Here is a 21,622-nt window from a genome sequence, read left to right as displayed (position 1 = left end):
TTCTCACGATTTAATATTCCGAGAGCACAAATAATTCGTTTAGCGCACGCACACAGCCCGACGTCGATGGTATCGTGCTCTCCGGCTACGGCACCGACCTTTGTGCGTCTAAATACATAGAACGCATCGCCGTGGAATGCGCTTTATCGAACAATCGGAATGTCATGCTGACGAAAATGTACGAGCCTCATCGCGCTCGCGCGCTAGCTATTATCTCGTCAGGAGACTAATGTGATCTTGGTGATCCTCGACGAGGTTAGTAAACACTTCGAGATGATTAACGATAATCTTGACTGGATAAGCCGGATAATGATTAACAGTTCAATTCTCTAACTGCTTTTAAATACGCGTCATTTCGGGATAGCTCGACGTTAAAACGTTAAAAGTTATATATCGCTTGTTATCGCCTTATAATATAATTTATAGATGTTTCGCCTGTGTTAAAACGTGCTGTTTCAAGCATTTATTCGATTTGTTATCAACATTATGGCAGCTTATCAATTTTCATTTTTTCCCCGTAATATTGAGCTGATGTAAGACATCTTGAATTTGATTCCAGCAGCGCGTATTATCACTCGTGCGGCACGGCGATCCATCTTCGCCCCCTCTCACGAAAAGTAACGCGTTTCCTCTCCGTGCGTCGTGTACCGCGTCGTTTCTGCACGTAACATTTAGCCGAGCTTTACGAACCGCGATTATCGCTGGCCGCCCGAACACAAAAGTATTTTATGATGTAGCGTATCCTGATCGTGGCCGGGGAATCCCGAGGGGACGGACGAGACACAACGGGGCGGGACACAAAAAGAAAGCCATCCGGCTCGCGATGGGAAAAGGGGGTCACGCGAGGAAAGAAAAACCGACGGAAAACGGCGAGGAGCGACGACGGGCGGAAGGAGAGGAAGTGAGCGTTATTAAATTGCGCGGAAACCCGAAGTTCCATTTTCAGCCGATTTATGCAGCGCGAGATAACGCAACGGGGGCACGCGCACACGCGGGCTTGTTTTTCCACAAATCCCCTTTAGCAGCAGTAAATAAGGCCGGTCATTATCTCCCCCGCTCGTTTTCCTCGCAACGAGATGATCGCCACAGGATGGTGGTAGCGTGTAGTTACGGATTTTCCGTCTGTTAATATGAGAAAGACCGATGTTGGTTCAGTTTTCACGCTTAAATTTAGCGTGAAAAACCCAGATAGGGTTAAACACTACAAGCTACTTAGACAATCGCTCTGAACGACATAATTATCAGACTAAAAAAATGTCATTTTTGCTTCATAATATAGAATTCGATCATTTGAAATGTTTTGTATCCTTCCTGATTATTATCTTTGAGAAGGATCGATTCTTGTTTGAGGAAGATTCGCCACAAATCAAATTTACAACATTGAACATAATCGAAAATTACAAAATTTCAAATTAAACTAAAGATCTTTCTTTTTTATTAAAAAGAAAAATAAGACAGTTTTATAAACTGATCACCTCGCTGATCACATAAAAGGCTCTAAAATCTACTCATTACATTAAACGATCTAACAACCTGACGATTTTACGTGAATTATTTATGTGACGCATCATTTCCGGTAGATCTGCTTCACGTCGTTTTAGTTCCGCCCTCGGCCCTTCCCTCTTGTAGTGCACGCCACGACAATTCCCACAGGAGTGACCAATCTTCCCCCGTAAAAAAAAAAAAAAAAAAAAAAGTCCCCCGGGAGCCAAGCGCGCGAGGTTAGGCGAAGGAAAAAAGAACAAATACGTCGACGAGCGCGGAGTCCATACGCTCGTTAATAGGGCGTTCAGCCAGGAGCGTCGAACGGTCAACGGCCTATCCTCGTTTTGCATTTTCCCGCGTCCATTCCGCATCTACTGCTCGACGAGCACCAGGGGGATCTCTCCCCGTCGGAGGTTTGACCTCCGCGAGCACGAGGAAGACACGAGGTTTCTCTCCGCCTATCGCGCCTCCCCCCTACCCTCCTTTTGCACCATCGTTCCCGATGGATATCGCGAAATCGTCACGGACGATAAATCCGTTCCTCGCGTTTTAAACGTTCCCCGGGCGCGGAGGAGCCCGTAATTGCGCCGCGAGAACCTCTGCGGATCTAATCGGTTCACGGGCTTCTTGCGCAGTTCGTTAACTATTATGAGTCGTTAAGTGAATCCCTGACGTTTTAAAAATACCACTCTCTTTTACGTTCGCGCGCTCGCGCGCGCGCATATCTTTTTTCCGTTCTACCTGTATCTGAGAGAGCGTGTAAAATAAAGTATATATGCTCGAAACAACGGCGAAACAACGACTGCGGGATAAAGAACTCTCTTTACCGTTTATTCTATCGTGCGTTACTTGCGTGGCATAAATGACGCGAGATGCATGTCCCGTGAAATATACGTCGGCGCGTTCGTGCATTAATCGTCGAATCGGTTCCCCTTTTTCAGGAACCTTCCTCGTTATGCACGACCTCACTTCACGTAATCTCCTAATAATGTCGTTTCGTAACTGCAATAAATTTCCGCGGTGATTTGTGGATTCTGGATGTAATATGCGCGCAATATAATCGCTCGTAAGCTATGTATAATCGACGAAGAAAACATAATTTATTTGCAGAAACTGTAAATGTGTGCAACCATGACATCTTATCATTAATCTACTTTTTAATTTAAAAACCCAGTATCTTTCTTTCTCTCTTTCTATACTCAGGAGAAAAATTATTTCACGTTTTCCCAGAACTATTATACGCGTTTCTATGCAACGCATTTAGAAAATATCAGTCACGTTTAATGCGAGACACCGTTACCAATATCTCCTACAATCCTATATGGCGAAAGATCGTACTCTTTCTTCGTACTTAAAAAACGAGAACCCATAACGGTGTCCGTCCGTGTAGAATGAGAAATGGCTGCACCGAAATATCCGGTTGCTTTTCCAATTAAAAGACCGTTCGATTTTCTATGAACTACATTCCCGTGCTTCACGACACGGGTCAGACGATAAATCCACTAAAGACGGTTAAATATTTAATTGTCCCTCGAGGAATCGCCACGTTACCGAAGGAGCCGACGGCGATTCAGGAACGTCGGTCGTCCCGAGACCCTCTTCTTCGTCGACCCGTCCGTCCGCCTTTCCATTCCCCCGCATCTCCCTCCCAAGTCCTGCGCCACCCACCGTGGCTTTCTCCGATCCCTGACATCCCGGCGTGTTCCACTTCCATTAGATAATCGCCGAGGGTCCCGGTTAGGAATAAACCTTCCAGCCAAAAAAGGGAAAAAAAGAGCACACAATCACGAGCGCATTCGTTCCTCCTCAAATGAAACTCGGCCTTCGCTGTTTCTTTTGCGAGACGAGGAAAGAAATAGACGACAGATACGATAGAATAAAGTCAGAGTAAAAGGTTTTCGTCGAGACATCGCTATTCTATCGAGGCAAAGGACGAGAGTGTTTTAAAAGGACAGTCCCTGTCCTTCTGTCACCTGCGTGCGACATGCGGATACGCAAGAAAAATCGAGCTGACATTTTTTGAAAGCAAGAGGTCAGGATTCTGTATGCCCAAAAGGTTCGAATGCCGTTCGCGCGTGCACATCTTACGGCTATTTTAATCCTTGAGATTAACTATTCTCGAGAAACTATTACGTCTAAGAATTTCGAAATTATTCGTTGCTTGCAACGCTAATGCCATAAAACTCGTTAAAACGATAACGACCTATTAAAAAGATGATAGACGTATATTCGCATCCTTTCGTTTTCCTCATCGATGCCCCTAAAAGATTTTTGCGTGCAGATACAGGAATCCACTTTTTCAAAGCAACGCTCAAATCCACAGCAGGCAAATCTTACACGCACGCGAGCATAATCCTTTAATTACTCACGATCCTCCGCGCTCCCTTCTCGCCTATCTGCTCGGCGAGCGTTCCATAAAGGTTCCCTTAGAGTTCTCCCTAATCTCTCTCAGCTAAGAGACTCCTTGACTCTGAGGCTAACAGGTAATTACAACGGGTGAAGGGGAGAGAGAGTGATCGTTACGGGCGCGTTGATATTTATGTCCGCGGAAGTACACGAAGCGGGATAGAAACAGCTAACGTTTACGGAACATGGCCAACTCTCAAATTCGTCGGGTCAATTCACATCAGAGGTGAAATTATAAGGAGTCGGAAGCCAAGCAAGCCTATTAAGCATCGCGGAGAATTCTCGAATCCGAGCAAAGCTCCGCAACTAAGGCCGGAATGTAGGGAGAAAGTTTCGAAGAGCGAGACGATGACTTTATTACCGGCAATTATTTTCGCGAAAATATAGGTATGACTATTAGTGAAGACGTGAAAGGGAGAGAATCATTTATTTCCATCTTAGGACACAAGCTACTGAAGGCTAGAAAAAAAGGAAATAAAAACATAAATAAATGCAAAATTGAAGAGTCGATCTGATAACGCACAATAAGAGCGGATTACTAAAAACCTAACATAGGTACACCGCGCGTGCCTGGGCGTATATTTAAACGTCACATAATACTAATTGGAGTTGAAATTGCGAATCTGTAAAATAGTAATGACGTTCCAGAAATATCATATATAAATATCATGTAAATAAAATATAAATATAATTATTATATAAATAGCGATAAAATTTAAAAAAAAGAATAATTTATAAGAAAATAGTTTTTATGCCATGCATAAACTGTAAGAAAGTTTATAACTGAAACAATAACAGAGAGTTACGATAGAAATTATACGATTCATTCTGCACAAGAAGAGAACGTTGGTTAATTGCGGAGAAGAAGTCCTACATACACGAGCATTCCGACCGAAATCCGGCTACGACCCAACGGGATCCACCCCCGAAAACGACAACGGCGGCACCTAATACTTAAGCATCAGCCACCCACGCGGGCCCTTCCTCATCCAAGCCGCGCGTGCAGAAGCTCCTCTCTCTCTCCTTCACGGAAAGATTATATGCCCGAGAAATTACATACATTTTTAATGGCCACGCATGGCTGTTCGCCGGCACCGGTCCCTTCGACTTTACGGTCCGGGAAATGTGTTCGGACGAGCATCAGGAAAGCTGGCAACGGGGAGGTGCGAGGGGAAAATACGCGGCACGAGGAAAAGGGCCGCGGAGAAGCCCGCGCGAAGGAACCTTCCGTGACGCCCGCTACGCCCGTAATTTATCTTCTACCGTTGCCGCCGCCACCACCATCACCTCGTCTCTGTTCTTCTTCTCCTGTGACTTCGCGCGCGCGGCGTAATCTTCCAGCGGACCGGCAAATGTTCTCATTACCGTGAAAAGCCGTGCGGCGCGCCCGCCATCAGACGATGCACGATAACGCGTCAACCTTCCGTTCGAGAAAGGCAACCCGTCGCTCAGACGGAAAATCACGCGAGATGGAGAACGAACGGTTTCCACATCAGGATCTCGCACGAATCGCGCACTTCGTGTCGTGGCTCGTTTCGATCGGCAATCGACAATATTGAGAAAATCGAGAAAAAATGCGTATCTCGAATTCGTCTTAATTTTTATATTTTACGATCGCGGAAATGAAACACGCGCGCTATCTTTTTTATTGTTGATACGTATTGACGCAGTATTAACGAGTGTGTGCAATGCGATAAAATAGAACGTTAACCGTCCTGTTAGAATGTGTTGATTAACGAGCTTTTTACTGCCGTTTGCGGGCGCTATCTTGTCTCGGGAAGCCGTTGCAATCTGAGCCTAACAGTAAAACGCTTCCGCGTGACCAGGCCGAGATAAAATCCGGACCATTTCAGATAACGGCGATGGCGTTGGATATCGCGGCAGAAAATCACAAAAGAGGGTGTTACAACGTTCATATCGATAGCACCCTGAGCTAATACCCAGCACGCAGGCAATTAGTCGATAAAACCACCCGCGGATTAGTGGTTTTAGCTTAGCCTCTCGCAAAGGGATACTCAAAGAAACACGAAGGAGCTGACGATGCGTATAGATATATAGAACGGTGGTTCTTTTAACTTATTGTGTTTATCTCATGAAACGCGATTTATATTAAAATACTAGATAAAGTGTTGAGAAAAAATAAAGTTATCACAGAAATCGGGCAATTTTTGTGGATTATAGTAACACATATATGTATGTGAAAAAATATATTTAGACTGAAAAGATACTGTCATTATAATATTAATAATTATGCGCGAAATAAAGTATTCGTAAATATTTATCTGTTCTCTATTCATTATACCACTTGGAGATGTAGATAGTTCTAATATAACATACAGGAGCACTTTAGATTTAATTTAGTTCTAATTTAGTTATAACTCGGAATATAACTGATGGGACAATGTTGAGGAGTTCTACAACTGTACATGCATATTATAAATGAAGAAAAAGTAGGTCTACAATCGGCGACGCGAGTAGCAAAAGGGTTAACAAGTAAAACGCTTAAAACATATGAATATTCAAGTAGGTTGATTAATGTTACCGTCGATAACCGCTGAGCGCATATATATATGTACTCAACGATGAAAGTGAGTAATCACTGACACTAAATCCGCGCACGGCTGACATTTCTTAAGTGATTATGAGCGGTAACCGTCCTGAGTAAAGCGTCGAAATATATCATCCTCCAAAGGAATCAACATTTGTAATTTTCGTAATTTCCTCGTAAACAGTTATACGCATTAACCCCGAGAAATGTACCAGTTAAATATAGTCACGCAATCAGTTTCAGACATGGATTTTACACGTACGTGTGCTCTCGTGCATTCTTCAAGCCTCAAGCCGCAAAATTACAGCGTTGGCCGCTTTATTCTCGAACTTGTATAACTTGTAACTTGTACAGCTTAAATTGTAGTCGCGTATAGAAAATTGTATACTGATATGAATAACTGATGTTATTACGCTGCTTATTCCACGTTTAAACAAGCAAAGCTAATTCTAGCGCTATAATTATGTGAAAAATTGATGGCGACTTTCCGGCAATTTTTAAATACGTAAAATGAAAAATGGAGACATGAGAGATAAAATGACGAAAAGGCTGAAGGGTGCCGAGTGACAGTGGTGCGCGTGCGTGTATGCGTTTCGCAAGGGGTCGCCTTTAATAATGTATCATAATATCACCTCGTTTCTCCCCGACCTTCGCGTATATACGCGACACGTTACGACCGTCTCACCCCGTATATTACGGTTTACACGTGCCTCCGCGCCGTTTTTTACGTGCCCGCGCGAATTACCGTCGTATATACACGACGGGATCCCGGCTGTCGCACTTTTTCACGAGTCATGACTGTTTTTCGGCTATGACTGTAGCGCGAGGAAATGCCCGACACTCTGTCGGGCTATCAAAGCACTCGAAATCGTGCGTGCCGTTACATTCAAATTAGTAACGACTCAGCTTAGTAAAATCTATGAAGAAATTTAGTCATCCTAATGCATTACGTACGGCTCATGAATGCTTAATCTACGATGATGGACGGTATATAAAGAATGTACTTTTACGGCTCATCTTCAAAGCTTCTTCATCGTTCGCGTGTCATTTATGCTCAGCTTAAAAAATCGGCTGCTTTAGGTTTCATAGCTCTCCCCCGTTGCACCTTTTAAAGCCAAGATTATTTTTTCAGCGCGTACATCCTCGTTGCGTATCGCGTACGAATTAGATTTCTAGCGCAAAGTCGTCGTTAACATTTGCCGAGCTAATATTTGTCTCGTTAACCGGCAGCGGCGCAGCGACGATAATGGTAATTGATAAGGGTAAAGCGTTCGCCCGGATTAACGCATTAAGCGCCACCGCTGTCGGCCGCGATATTCACGAGTATATACAGCCGGAATTTCGCTGCTCGGTAACATGTCGTTTGCATATAGTTTAAACTTGCTGATATGGGTCTGACTGATCTAATTCATTTCTTCAACAATTATATAAATTACAAGGATAAGCAAAAGTGCCCCTTGTCTCATTTTTCGAAAAACATTCTCCAGAGGAATCACTTTGCGATTTGATTTAAGTCTTTCGAACTTTAAACGATCTACAATTCGCATCAGATTTCAAAATAGAATTTACAATTGTATATGTTGTGCATTTTAATATATATATTTTTATGTATGCGTGCATATTCTGCATGATTCTTCAAGTATTTTTCATGTTATATATACACACGGCGCGTATTAAATTATAAATAGAATTCAACCTAATTTTCTTATACGAATAGCAGATAGAGTGAAATGGGCTTAAGGCGTAAACAATGTTGCGTATTTATGCTGCAAATCGATTTGTGATTTATAAGAGTTAAATCTACTTGGAATTAAATCTCACGTATAAATGCCTCCAAGAAAGGGACACGGACGAAATATTACCGGTCGTCGCTCGTTACATCGTCGTCGGTCCTCCGGGGACCGAGGTGACCCATATTCGCATCCGAATTCAACGTCTCTCGCTTCTCTCGCGACGGCGCCACGCTGCCGTTTCAGAAAGTTCGACTTTAGAAGCCGAAATTCATTAAAATGCTAATGCGCGAACGAGAGAAACGAATTTCGCTCGGTAACCCCCGACCATCGAAAGGGACTTTTCCCGAGGGCACAAGGGACAAGAGGGAATAGGACCATCGCGCGGAGAGGGAGGGAGGGACAGGAGGGTAAGAACTGAGAGGTAGATAACCAAATTAGCCGATACTCTGATTTATTAGCGGCGTCCCTAAACTCTGACGGACGGGTGGATCTCACTCGTTGCCAGCATCCTCGAATATTGAGTTATTCCGCAAATTATAAATGTATGACACATAGCTAACTCTCATCACAGATTGACCCTCTAAGTTCCCGGACAGTGTCAATCGGTGACTGGAAATAGTTCTCAAGTGTTAGCTACTTCAGTTTTAGTAAAGTTAGATGGCAATATTATAACATCACGGCTGAGAGACTCAAGTATCTTATCTGTGACGAAGTTAAATGAAACAAAAAATATTTTCTATTGCAGAGATCAGTTTGTTAATTTAGATTAACAAACAAGCGCATTACAAAATTTATAGTCAATTGCGTTTGCGTTAAAAATGGGTTTAAATCGTTTTATATATAATTGTTTTCTGTTGGAGACACATTTTTCATTAAAGACGCGAATGTAATCCCTTCACTCTTTTTACCGGAGAATGCTATGTATTATAAAAATGCCGGAAGCGTTTCGCAGAGCAGGCGACTGCAGGAAATTCCGCTGCGGTGGCAAAACTCGTCCACGCGGCGGCTCCTCTCGCATCGCGAAATTTATCGTTAGCGGCGATCGACGAAGGTAATAGCCCGTGAACTACCCAATTTCGTGTGACCTTCGATAGACGTTTCCATCCCCGTCGAGATGGCGCGGCCGAAAGGAGCGAAGGGAAAAGGAAGGCAGGCGGGGGTAAGGAGGGTGGCCCGCGCCATGACATCCCTCGGGTTTCCGCCCCTCTGGCCACGGTAGTCGACAACCCCTACGGATAGATGGAATTGGATCGGAGGGGTAGGACCGCTCGTGGAAGAGGGTGGACAAGCTCACCCCCATTCTCAGCGAGGGCGGCGTGGGAGATATAAGCCTATGTGTTGCCCCGTACCTGCTCTCTCTCTCCCCAGAGGAATATGTTATTAGGCCTTCAGGATTATGTACTTCTCGATAGGAAGGAGCGTGATAGGCGCGAGGGTGAGCCAATGTGAAAGCGAGACACGCAGAAATCAACGAGGAATCGGAGGAACGAGAGAGAAGTCTTGTCGAAAGATAGCGCGGGATCGAAAAAGAGAAGAAGAGCGACAGGAAAAGAGAGAGATAGAGGGGGAAGAGAGGAGCCATTTTAATGTCCTCCCCGACCTGAGAAGCTAAACCTGACGGGCTAAAATCCGATGATGCGATATACTTATGTATGCAAGGCGAATGTCGAGGAAGCGAAGAACGAAATTGCGTATTTCAGCATCGTTTGAAGAACTACGCGGTTAGAAAAAGATATATATTTTATATAATATATTCTAGAAATTTTTTTTTCTTCTTTCAGAATGTCTCATCACAGGCAAAGTAATCGTAGCAAAGATCTCGATCATAATCTAGCGAAGCGTTCAAATAAAAAATGCGTAAGATAAACATCGAGGCGATATAGAAACGTAACACCAGTTGCAAAAATATTTTTTTTAGTAAATCAAGATATTTTTGATACTAGATGATATTTGACTGTCGATCCTCAATTTTCCTTGCTTCGATCGTGGGTATAACTGTTACCCGAGGAAGATAAGACACGTGTCAGTGGACGACGAAGAAACGACGGTGAGCGCACGTGAATACACACGTGAATCACTCGGCGACGGAGAGGAAGAAGAGAAGAGAAGAACGATAGGCAGAGAGAGAAAGAGCCACGGATAAATGGCCGAGTAGGCAAACGAGGGACCGAGCGGCCGAAGCGGAGCGGGCAAGGCCAGTGACATGTCAAAGCGCGAACAGCTGTTGAGCTCGCCGGCGAGAGCGAGAGAAACTCGTTGCCGCACCGCGCGCGGAGCGGGAGAGTGCGGGCGAGGAACGAGAGGGTAAACGAGGGAAAAAGAGTTACGAGCCACGCGGCTCGAGAACGCACCCGCTCGATGTGCGTACAGTCGGCGTATAGCTGGGTTGTCTCTCCTCTCCCCGAAGCAACGAGTAATTTAAGAGCGTGTCGCGCTGCGCGCTGTTGCAATGGCTTCTCGTTGTACCTTGTAGATGCACTTAGCGCGAGCAGCGAGCACGGCACTCTAATTTAACGCATACAGGCGTCCGCGAGATCAGGGTGGGGTTCCGATCCGCGGCTGTTTTATCGCTTTCGACATCGAATGATCAATTGGAAAATTAATCTGCTGTAAGGTGATAATTGCGCTGATGAATAGCGATTGTGTATCGTGATTGATATTTCGTGCTTTATGTCTATTAAAAAGCATCGCCCTTGGTAATACTACGATGTCATGCATTATTTATGGTTTCGTTCGATGGCATCAGTAAAAGGTTTTACTATCAAAAAAGTCGTAACTTTTTAAAGAAATTATTTGTATAATAATTCTTTCTTTCCGAAGGTACTTTGTTCAATAGTTATAATACAATATGTAAGTATAAAACTATACGCTTTTGGAGCACACTAATGATAAAATTGGAAAATATTTGTAACTGTTAATGTCAAAAAATGTAGTTAATATTGCTTATTGATAAGTTAAGCTCATTCTAATGATACTAAATTTGTACAGATAAAAGCCTCTTCTAATTTCATAAAATGTATTACTTTCTGTAAGGAAAAGTTGTTGATCACTCTTTACAGCATCAATTTTAAACGCTTTATCCATATGGCATGATAATCGCCACGAATATAGATCCGATTTTGATCGGTGCGATTGCATCGCGCGTTCATACGTAATACGCAACCCCGTTCTCCGTACAGTTACGTCGTATTTCTCACCGCTTGCAGAGTTATATTTATCTAATTTTCTAATACCGGAGCCCTCTCGAAGAAGGCACGCTCTTTCTCGAAGCGTTTAGGAGCGCGCGGGGCGAGGGACGGCATCGAGAGTTTCCCAGTGTGTCACGCGTTTCTCTTCTGCGCGCCGACGCCTTCGACGAAGATCACGAAGACGAAGACGAAGACGACGACGGCGAAAAGGACCACGACGACCGACGGCCACTGCGCAGTTTCGCGACTGGAACGCGGCCGGTTCGCATCGTTAGTCGCGCGGATACACGCACGCGTCCACGCGTCGGCGTGCAGGTGCAGCCTCTGCGCTCCGGGGAATTACGCGCATACACGCATGTTAGGTACTTTGAACCCCGCACCAGCGTCGTCTTTGTCACAGGCGACTGAGCCAGTGGTTTCTCCGCAGGGGGTAAGAGAGGATTTGACGCATAGCCCTCGCGCCTCGTTATAAATAGAGAGTGGATTTCACGCGCGAGGCGAATTCGGAAGCTCGCTCACGCCTAACATTACCATGTGTCTCATCAACCTCGTTTGTTCTAATATAACTTTTTGACACAAAAAGATATCTTATGCACTTCACATCACGCTATATAAGCTGAACGAGATAAATCTCTCAGCATCAAAAAAGGGAGATAAACGAAGATTACTCAAGCAGAGAAGATGCAAAGAGATTATTTTGACGGAATAGCATCAAATATTCTTTTTTTAAGCTGATATATAGGGATTTAAGATATTAAAGATAAAATTTTGACTTTAGAAAAATGAAGGATTAAATACACAATAGTTGCACATAATTTTTGTACAGTAAGATGTACTAATTCGATAAGTCATAGAATTCTGACTTTTTAATAATTTATTTTAATAATTATATTATTAAAAATCCAGCGGCCTATAATACGTCAGAATTCCATGATCCATCGAATTAATACACCTTACTGTACTTGTATCATTGAAATACATGTAAAAATGTAATGTATCACATAGACATGATTCATAAAATTAAACGACTAACATAATATCAATCTCCTATTTTTACTTTCTACTTATTATATTGCACACACATATTAAATCACTTCACTTTTAATAATTATATATGACAGCATGTTCGAATAAAATTTAAAAATATATACGAGACAAACCCTCGACCAACGAGCTCATTTCGAGCGATCATCAAGAGTGTAAATTCAACTTTTCGGTAGCACGAGAACGACACATGGACGCTAAAGGCGCTTGTCGTTAAACGCGGGCGCGCAATAAGATAAATTAATCAGCCGTCGCCCGGCAGCCAGCATATTTCTTTTCAGCCGTCCACCGAGGAACGCGCAAAGGCGCCAGCCGCCGAGACACGACTTGGCGATGTTTCCCTGTCCCATATCACGCCTGTGTTTTCGTAACCCGGAATCTCGCGCGGGTCATCGGTTTTGGTTTAGTGTCGTCTCGCGACGACGACGGCGGCGCGGCGGCGGCGAAGAGAGAAGCCGTATGTTCAGCCGCTGAAAAACGGCACGAAACACATGCTGCCGCTTCTCCAACGCTCCCTTCCTCCTTCCATGCCATCGGTATTATACGAGCTCGTGGGCGGTGGCAGAATTTTTCTTATGGGATAAACGCACGAACGCGATCGCGGAATTTTTCTTATTCGTTTCTCTTTCTTGCTCCGACTTATTCTTCCAAAGGTACACACGCATACTTCTCGAAAACATTTCGACTTAAAAGTGTCGACGATATTTTCGCGATCGTATACGAAGGTTCTTAGTACCAATTACACGGAGACATTTGTCGAATGGATATAACCTCTACTGAAAACATCCTCTGAATGTGCTGCATGGAACGCATCCAGATCGACACTTAACAGCTATCACGCGCTTCGAAAATGTACGAACAGCACTTGCGGAATACTTGATGCGTGCTGCGAAAGTCGGAAGGTACCGGTCGGCAGATGCGAGAGTGAATTTCGAGAAGTCGTATAAATCGCGTATTGTTCAGGTCTTCTGTATCTGGGTTTGTCATCGACCGATCGACAATAGGCAGATAGAGCGACACGGTGCAGTGCGGGAATTTCTCGTTAGGGACTCGAGCATCGCGATCAACATGGGCCCGATCGTGCTTAATCGTCGTCTCGCTGAAATTCGTTTCTCGTGGTACTCGAAAATCGAGTGCTGGCGGCGCAAACGAACAGCGGGAAACGCTCGTGCTCGTAGGAGGTCGATCAATCGATCTCTCGCGCGTGCATTCGAACGTTTAATCGGCACGCAGCATTGTGCGCGCACAATCGGCCGTGGTGCTGCGTTCTCGAGAGCCGCGCGCGCAATGAAAAAACCCTCGACTATCGGTCCCGATTATCTTCCCTGTCCATCTAATGTCTTTCTCCTCGTGTCCCGCTCACAATACGGTCGTTAAACAGAATGAAATAGCGCGAGCGTGCATGTTTTTTTTTTCTTCGAAAAAACTTCATTCTCTCATCGATATGTGCGCTGAATGCACGACGCCGTATTATGTTTCTGAATAAACGCGTCTATAACTTGCGTCGCAAAAATATTTAATTAGTTTCCTATTTTAAAGCTTGAGTGTAAGCCGCCGTAGATTTCCGTAAAAAATATTATCCACTTGGATCTCTCAAGTTCTATCCACTCAAACGATGAGTATATAGCACCGGACATCCAAGATGGAAATCGGCGACGACAGGTTACTTGCGTTAGAGACGTCATAAATAATACCGCGTGATATGGGACAACACACATACACACACGCACATCACGGTGTCGGAATACATTAAAAGAGAAAAAGTCGAAGGAGCATATTAAGCGCGAAGAATGGCGAAGTTGGCACTGTCTCTTTTAAACTTTGGCGATCGATCTTCACGTCAACCCGAAGGGTTCCACGCACCTTTTTCAACCCTTCGGGAATCGGGGGCTCGTCTTGAAAGAATGCTATTAACCGGCGTTAAGTTCATTCGAGCAGTTCTTCCGACACGATCGACCAGCTGACCTCGAGCTGTCAAGTGCTCGCGCGACAGGCACCCTAATTGTTTCTAATTAGCGACCCGGTCATTAATATAATCGTCTTAATAACTCGCGCATAATAATTATCTTCGACTGCCGAACCCATTAATCTTGAAAACGACGCGACGTCGCGGTAGGTTCGAGTCGTCAGACACAGAATTTCTAAAACGAGCAAGTCGACCGTCGCCTAGCAGCCGCGTTGCCATCTCTGTTAATGTCACTAATAATGTGTCATCCGAATAGCCGGACGGAATCCCTCCGGCCTTATCTATACCACGCGCATATTCTCGTTATCGAATAATCACGCGCAATTCGCGGCTTCGGCAGTACGTATAGTAATAAATACATTGCAGCCGTGCAAAGGCTTAACGAGGCTCGCATCGCGTGTTTCGAAATTACCGAGCTAAAGACTCGTAACGATTATGCGATAAGAAATGTAGTTAGAGCAAATTTATGGCGGCACGCAGAAAATACATAATTACGTAAAATAGAATCTCCATTGCACGTCGAGATGATCGGTGAGTTCTGGCTGGGTTTCACTAGTGACAATGACTGTTTTTATTACGTCACGCATGTTTCAGTGTTCACACAGAGCGGATAGTTAAAAAATAAAATAATTTCTGCGATATATATCGCTAATTAAAGCGACACATATGACCGCTATATATAATCGAGATATAATTTGACAATGCGCTAATTGTGCGATTACTCTCTCTTACGCGGTATATATTTTTCATTTAAGAATACTTCTCGAAACTAACTGCATAGTTGGTTCTCTCTCGAACTGTAAAAGAGAGCCGACAGGTAGAAAACTGCTCGAGAGATCTAGACCAAAAATCATCGAGGATCTTTCTTCAAGGAAATGGACGGTCCCTGCTCGTTGAGCCACGACAATGAGGTTTCCTCGCGCGCTTCATGCCGGGACGTGATTTTCTGCGTTTCTTGTAGCCGGTTTACCCCGCATTCGTTCGACCGACCGGTCATGGCCCTCCCCCACGGACGTGAGATCCGAATGAATAACTTGAATGGCATCCTATGTCGGAAGGACTGGCTCTTTCTTTCGGTCCTCGATCCTTTTCACCAAGGCATCCTACGGAGAACCGAGCATGGAAAGAAAGAAGAAAAGAGAGAGAGAGAAAAAGAAAGAAAGAAAAAGAGAGAAAAAGACAGAGAGAGAGAGAGAGAGAGAGAGAGAGAGAGAGAGAGAGAGAGAGAGAGAGAGAGAGAGAGAGGTGCCTTGAATGGCCCATCTCAAGGGTCTTGAGTTTCAATGCATCGTCCCATCTTGCGGCAGAAACGAGCGGGTACAAGCTGGAGAACGACGAAAGGAGGGAAGGGAGCAATAAAAAATCGAGCGAAAGAGATCTGATTGTGAGACTGACAGGCCCGTCGGGGATTCGTCAACCGAGATATGATTCTGTCCGCTCGCCAATTTCGATGCGCGGTAACGCGTCACCTCGAAAAGTTCCGCACATGCTCGGCATGTGGAAAAAAATATAACCCACATTCCACTCGAGTTCTTTGCTTGACAAAATTTTCTCTCTATTTCTCTGCTATTCCACATTTAACTTGATTTATTTTAAAAAGGTGCAAACTATATTTCGAAAATTTCGTCGGAATAAATATGCCACGTGAGAGAAGAAGTGCTGATTCTATTATAGATTAAATTAATATAGAATTATATGTAAAATATTACCTTCAATAAAGAATATTCATATTTTCAAACGTTGGAAATAATAATATTGTGTGTATTGGAAATAATATTATAAATGTATATAATGTAAAATATTACATGAAATATTATTCTTTCAGGGAATCGATATTTCATATCGTATATCGTTAATGACGGCAAAAAGACGGTTTAATTATCTGCAATACGTTTTCCACGATTCGAGGAGACCTTTCTAATGGGGCGTACCCATGACGTCGTTGCAAGCCACGTTTTCGAGGCGATGGCGCATTTAGCCTCGCGAGAGAAGCAAAAAGACCATGCGTTTACATATACACGCGCACATACATATGACCGTCCAACAAGCTTAGGGAACGCACGGTTATGGGTTTACGCAGCATATACGACACAACGGCGATAGACGTAATTTTCATCGTCGGCTCATCACGGTAATGGGAGAAACTACATAAGGCCGGGTGAGAAGAAAAAAAGCAAAAAGGCAGAAGGAAAACGTCGGAAAGCGCGGGGATTCTGCGGAAAGGGAAGAGCGAACGAGGGCTCCGAAACAACACAAGACAGGCCACGTGGCCATTCTGCCCCTTCTCGGTCTCTTCTCTTTTTCCTTCCTCTCGCGATCTCTCATTCTCCCTCTCACCAGCACGAACGTCGGACCACGCACACGAAGATAAGAAGCCATGCGTCAGTGAGGAAACACATGAGTCCCTGTCATCTGGCCAGCAAGTGGTCGAGACGCGACGCTAGAAGAGTTTACTAGGCGACCCGCGCGTACGTCATAAGCGAGAGAGTTGTTTTTGGAACACGACTCGACCAGGCGCACGGTACCGCGCGCACAACCTCCAGAGAGTTCCGTGAGTCGAATTTTTCCGAGTTGCCGAGAAGTGGATACTTGGAGAGAAGCGATTGCGCGGATGGTCCCTCGGGAAACGAACATTCTTTCCATTTTTTTTTCTCCCTCCGAACTAGAACGCCACGATGCTACTCGCGTTCGCATTTTCTAGGCCCATTTAACTAGGGGAACGTGTTATTGCTCCTACTTTCCTGCGGTCGACATAAGAGATCATTTGTAATATTTATTTATATAATCTGTATCCTACTCAATCTTTGTTTGGGAGAAATCGTCGAGATGATGACCGACGAATAATTTCAAGAAGGCTTGAGGAAAAGTCGACGGGATTTTCATCAAGGAACTCTCATTTAAGAGAAAGTGCGTGCGATTTCTGGGACACTGTGCCCATCATCATTTTTCATACATTCGATGTCCGTATTGCACCTTTTTCGCAGAACGCGACGCCACGTGTTACGAAATATATTATTAGCATTTCGTTGACCGCCGTGTTACGTGCATGTGGATGCACGTGCGTGTGAGCGATACACACATGTGGAGCACAAGCGGGTACGGTGGATATTAGTCAGCCAGCGAAGACGGGGGCGAGCGCCCAGTGGAACGGAGAAAGGGGGCAAGAGGCAAAGGAAGATGGAGATTGTAGCGAAAGAGAGAGAAAGAGAGAGAGAGAGAGAGAGAGAGAGAGAGAGAGAGAACGAAAGAGACGCGAGAGATGGCAGCTTCATAATTGCTTTTAGCTGCGTAGTATGTGCCACTGTCAGCTGTTCCCTTATTACGATGATACACTCCCGCCCGCGTCTTCCTCTCTCGCTGCGTAATATAAGCCACTCCGTCTTCGTCGCCATGATAAACCTGTGCACGAACCCGCCGCTTCCGGAGAGGGGGAAGATACAATGCATACGAATCCGCAAACATCATCACCAGAGACGGGGAGACTATCGACAAACACGTCGGAGACCCCGGGGGAATCGGGCGCGCACTACATCTATTAGAGGGACAAGTTTTTTTCCGGTAGATAAATCCTAGTGGCAATGTGTCGTTTCGAGTAAGACTGCTTTATTTTTCCTCCCCGTGTACCGTTGACTGGCTGAATAATGAAATAGTAGGCTATCTCAACAGTTTAGATCTACGGATACGGTTCGAAGGCAAAAGTAACAGTTTCTATTTTCGGTCCCAAGTGAATTAGAGGCTCATTATAATATAGACTACTGAATTACCAATCAATATTTAACAACTTCACGCATTTCAACTTTTTTACAAGGTTGTCATTATATTGCCAGTAAATCTTATTACCATCTAATTAGATGGTATACCAAATGAATTAGAGGCTCATTATAATACAGAATACTGAATTACTTCAAATCAAAATAATTAACAACTTCACGCACTTTAACTTTTTTACAAGATTGTCATTAAAACGCCAGCAAATCTTATTACTATCTAATTAGATATTATAACAAAAGTAACAGTTCTATTTTCGGTCCCAAGTGAATTAGAGACTCACTATATCTAATATATATAGACTCATCTAATTAGATGGTACCGTATTATAACACAGAATAAATTAGATTATCTATAATTTTCAAATAAAAAGCGTGTTCTTTATCTGTTTCCTGTTAAAATTAATAAACCCTCCGTAGCAGAACATAATAATCATCACAATAGTGTGATATCTCTACAGAAAGATATATTTTCCATAAATATATTTTCCCTCCCAAAAAAGCAATATCTCATCCACTCGAACTCATCTTCTGCTATTGGGTACGATAGATTCCTTTATCGAGAAAATAATTGACTGATTAAGGTTCTATATAATAAGGAACTGCCAGAAACGATGAATACAGTTTTTGATAAGTGTCGCATAAAGATCATTTAGAACAAACGAGATGGGAAAGAAACTACTACTATATTAGTACTATTATTGATAACAATAAAAGTTGACTAATTTATTAAGCAATTTTAATATTATATTAATCTCAGAAAATAATATTAATTTTTCAGATTAAATGCGAATTATTTTTTTCTACATTTCCACATTTTTTTCTATATCATTAGGGAAGAAGAATGAAATTTCCTTGTTATTTTGGCTCTTAGCAGATATCACGTATTTTTTCTGCCTTCAGGCGAGATCGCTAACAACATCATGTGCTGCCCTTTGACACGTGCATTATGTTTCTCCGAGTCCGAAAAAAATTGAAGTAGGGATCGAGTCCGAAAAGACGACCCTCGGTCACCCTTTAATCTTCGTTAAAACGAGCTACACGATCGTCCCTCCATCTAAACTGAGAACCCGCGAGAAGCTTGATTAATCGTCCGGCTAATTGAGGAATAAGTAGTTTTGCATTCGTCGCTTGCACGATGCCTAAACCTTGGCTCATTTTGCGGGGAATAATCGCGGGGGCGTGAACAAGGCTCGAGAACCGTAATAATAAGAAAATGAAGAACGTGCTTAATGATCTTAACGATGCCGCTTTAGCACGAGCGGAGTTTCCCATGAAGGACGAAAGGTGTCGGTTGACGCGACACGTGTGCTCACCGACGTCGCCACGTGGCGACCCTCGAAGGGATGCTAATACACGTGACCTCGTCATTGTATCGGCACTGGAGCGAAAGGTCGACGTGATTTCAAGGGTGGTCTCGTCAGCGGTCTCGAAATTCGTATCCAAAGAATATCCGTCGAAAAGTATATCTAATTTACAAAAAGATATTCATTTTACAACAATTGTCTCTAAGTTTAACGTAACGATATTCTAATCTTAATTAACGATTTATTGCTGTCCATAAAAAATTCTGTAATACATATCATATGGTTGAAATTATCCCAGCTAAATGTTAATTGACTCAATTAACGGTTCTCACAAACTAACAGTTGTATTAAAATAATTCTCATGTTACACTCTCATAAGTACAATCGTATTACATTTATGTTACTCAATACGAATAAATTCATTATAAATCTATTTTTATAAATTTTTATAAATATATTTATATCATTACAAAACAGTATAAAATTCTCCAATTAATTTATCAAACATAATCTGTTCCGAATATAATAAATTCCAGAATGTTATCATATAAATACAGACGAGTATTTATCACGAGTGCATTCTGCGTTAGTTTCTTACCGCGCGTTACGATTCGAGGTAGCATTTAATATTCCAGCGAACCAGTTCGACCGTCGCGACACGGCCGATAAGTCGGCGGGTTAAAAAATTTGTCAAGCGTCGATCACGATCGAGGGGCGTACAAAACGCGACGATTCGTGTAGTCATGTCGGGGCATTTTTGTACCGAGGACACGAGCGATTTTGAACGACACGATCTTTACGTGGCGCGCCCATACGTCGCCTTTACGCGTCGAGACTCTCAGGCCCCGCGAGATAAATCGCTATATGTACGAGCGATCGTTGAATAATAGTCAGTCCGATTCAATCTGTTACTCGTTAACCACCTCCTAACTATGATAAATGAGTACCTCGGAACGGTACAACGTGCAACGATACACATAGTCCCGGTATCTTCTTTGCATATCTGCCCATCGCGATCGATCCGTCCATCCGATCGCCACGATCTAGCCGATCGTTACTGGCGCGCTGATCGATGTAAAACAGACAACGAACGCTTAATAATGCCCGCTTTTTTATATCGCTTTAACGCCTTCAAGTATAGATCAATGCACAGTTGCGCAAGCAAAATTCGAAAAAAATTGAAGAGCTCGAATTTATATTTCTAATGACCGTAATAAAACTGCAATTTAATTTAAAAGACTAAACGAGAGAAATACGTCAAGAAAAGCGCAAGTGTCAAGAAGTATCGAAAAGAATGTCATAGTTGTATGTTAAATGAGATATTCTAATTATTTAGATTTTCTACTCGAGTGTGCGCTATCAACTTTACTTCTTCATGCTTGACTGAAATACAAGTATTATTTCTGAGACGACTGTTACTCCGATGAAGACGGAATATGAGTTTAATTATCGGAACGAGAATTTTAATGGATCGCTTATACGTGTTCAAATATTGCGTAAATATTTGTAGCTTCAAAGACTTCAGATTCTAGCGAAATTGGATTCAATCAGATTCAAGAGATTCAATATTAATCTCTCTCTCTCTCTCTCTCTCTTCTCGACTTTACACACTCGAAGTTAATAAAATGTTGATATTTGCAAAGATCTTATTATAGATAATCCGAGATAGCGTGAGATCTCCGCGAGCTGAAATTCAAGATTGATACTCATATTCGCTACTGCTACACTCTTGAGTGCTGCAAAGATAACCGTATTAGCGAAGATTTTTCACGAACGTTCACTGATCCGTATCGCGACTGGAATTCGTGCCTCGGCCGGCCGAGGATCGCCGCATCTCCTTCGTTTCAAAATCCACTCTCGGATTTATAACTCACACTATATTCGAGCGCGCGGAATCGCGACGCGAACCATGGAGAATTACATCCCTCGGCAATAACGACGCGAGGGGGCCCCCCGATTTACGGATAGCGAAATATCAAGAGCCCAGGCGTGTTCGCGCCGGGGCCGCGCTTGATTTATTCCCGGTAACCTTATAAATCATCGGCTCATCGCAATCGGCATCGAGTCATCTCCTTCGCTGGCCCGCGTATCCTTCGTTTTCGTGTTTTGCACCGCCGACGCGCGCCTTTCTCTCAACGCGAACCAAATGTCAGAGGCCCCGCTCCGCGAAGACGCGAT

General features: G+C 43.5%; 1 protein-coding gene and 1 long non-coding RNA gene across 2 annotated transcripts in view; one reads left to right on the top strand and one right to left on the bottom strand.

The window, feature by feature from the left end:
- The window catches only part of LOC143899153 (uncharacterized), a 289,478-nt gene that overhangs the window by 207,059 nt on the left and 60,797 nt on the right, over nucleotides 1–21,622 (bottom strand). The window lies entirely within an intron of this gene.
- Nucleotides 1–21,622, top strand: part of LOC143899152 (MAP/microtubule affinity-regulating kinase 3-like) — a 209,234-nt gene that overhangs the window by 127,639 nt on the left and 59,973 nt on the right. The window lies entirely within an intron of this gene.

The sequence above is a fragment of the Temnothorax americanus genome, unplaced genomic scaffold, assembly GCF_048541705.1.
Source record: "Temnothorax americanus isolate GAGA-0224 unplaced genomic scaffold, ASM4854170v1 Scaffold26, whole genome shotgun sequence".
Lineage (NCBI taxonomy): Eukaryota > Metazoa > Arthropoda > Insecta > Hymenoptera > Formicidae > Temnothorax > Temnothorax americanus.
Note: the sequence above shows the minus strand (reverse complement) of the source record. Positions and strands in the feature narration are given on the sequence as shown.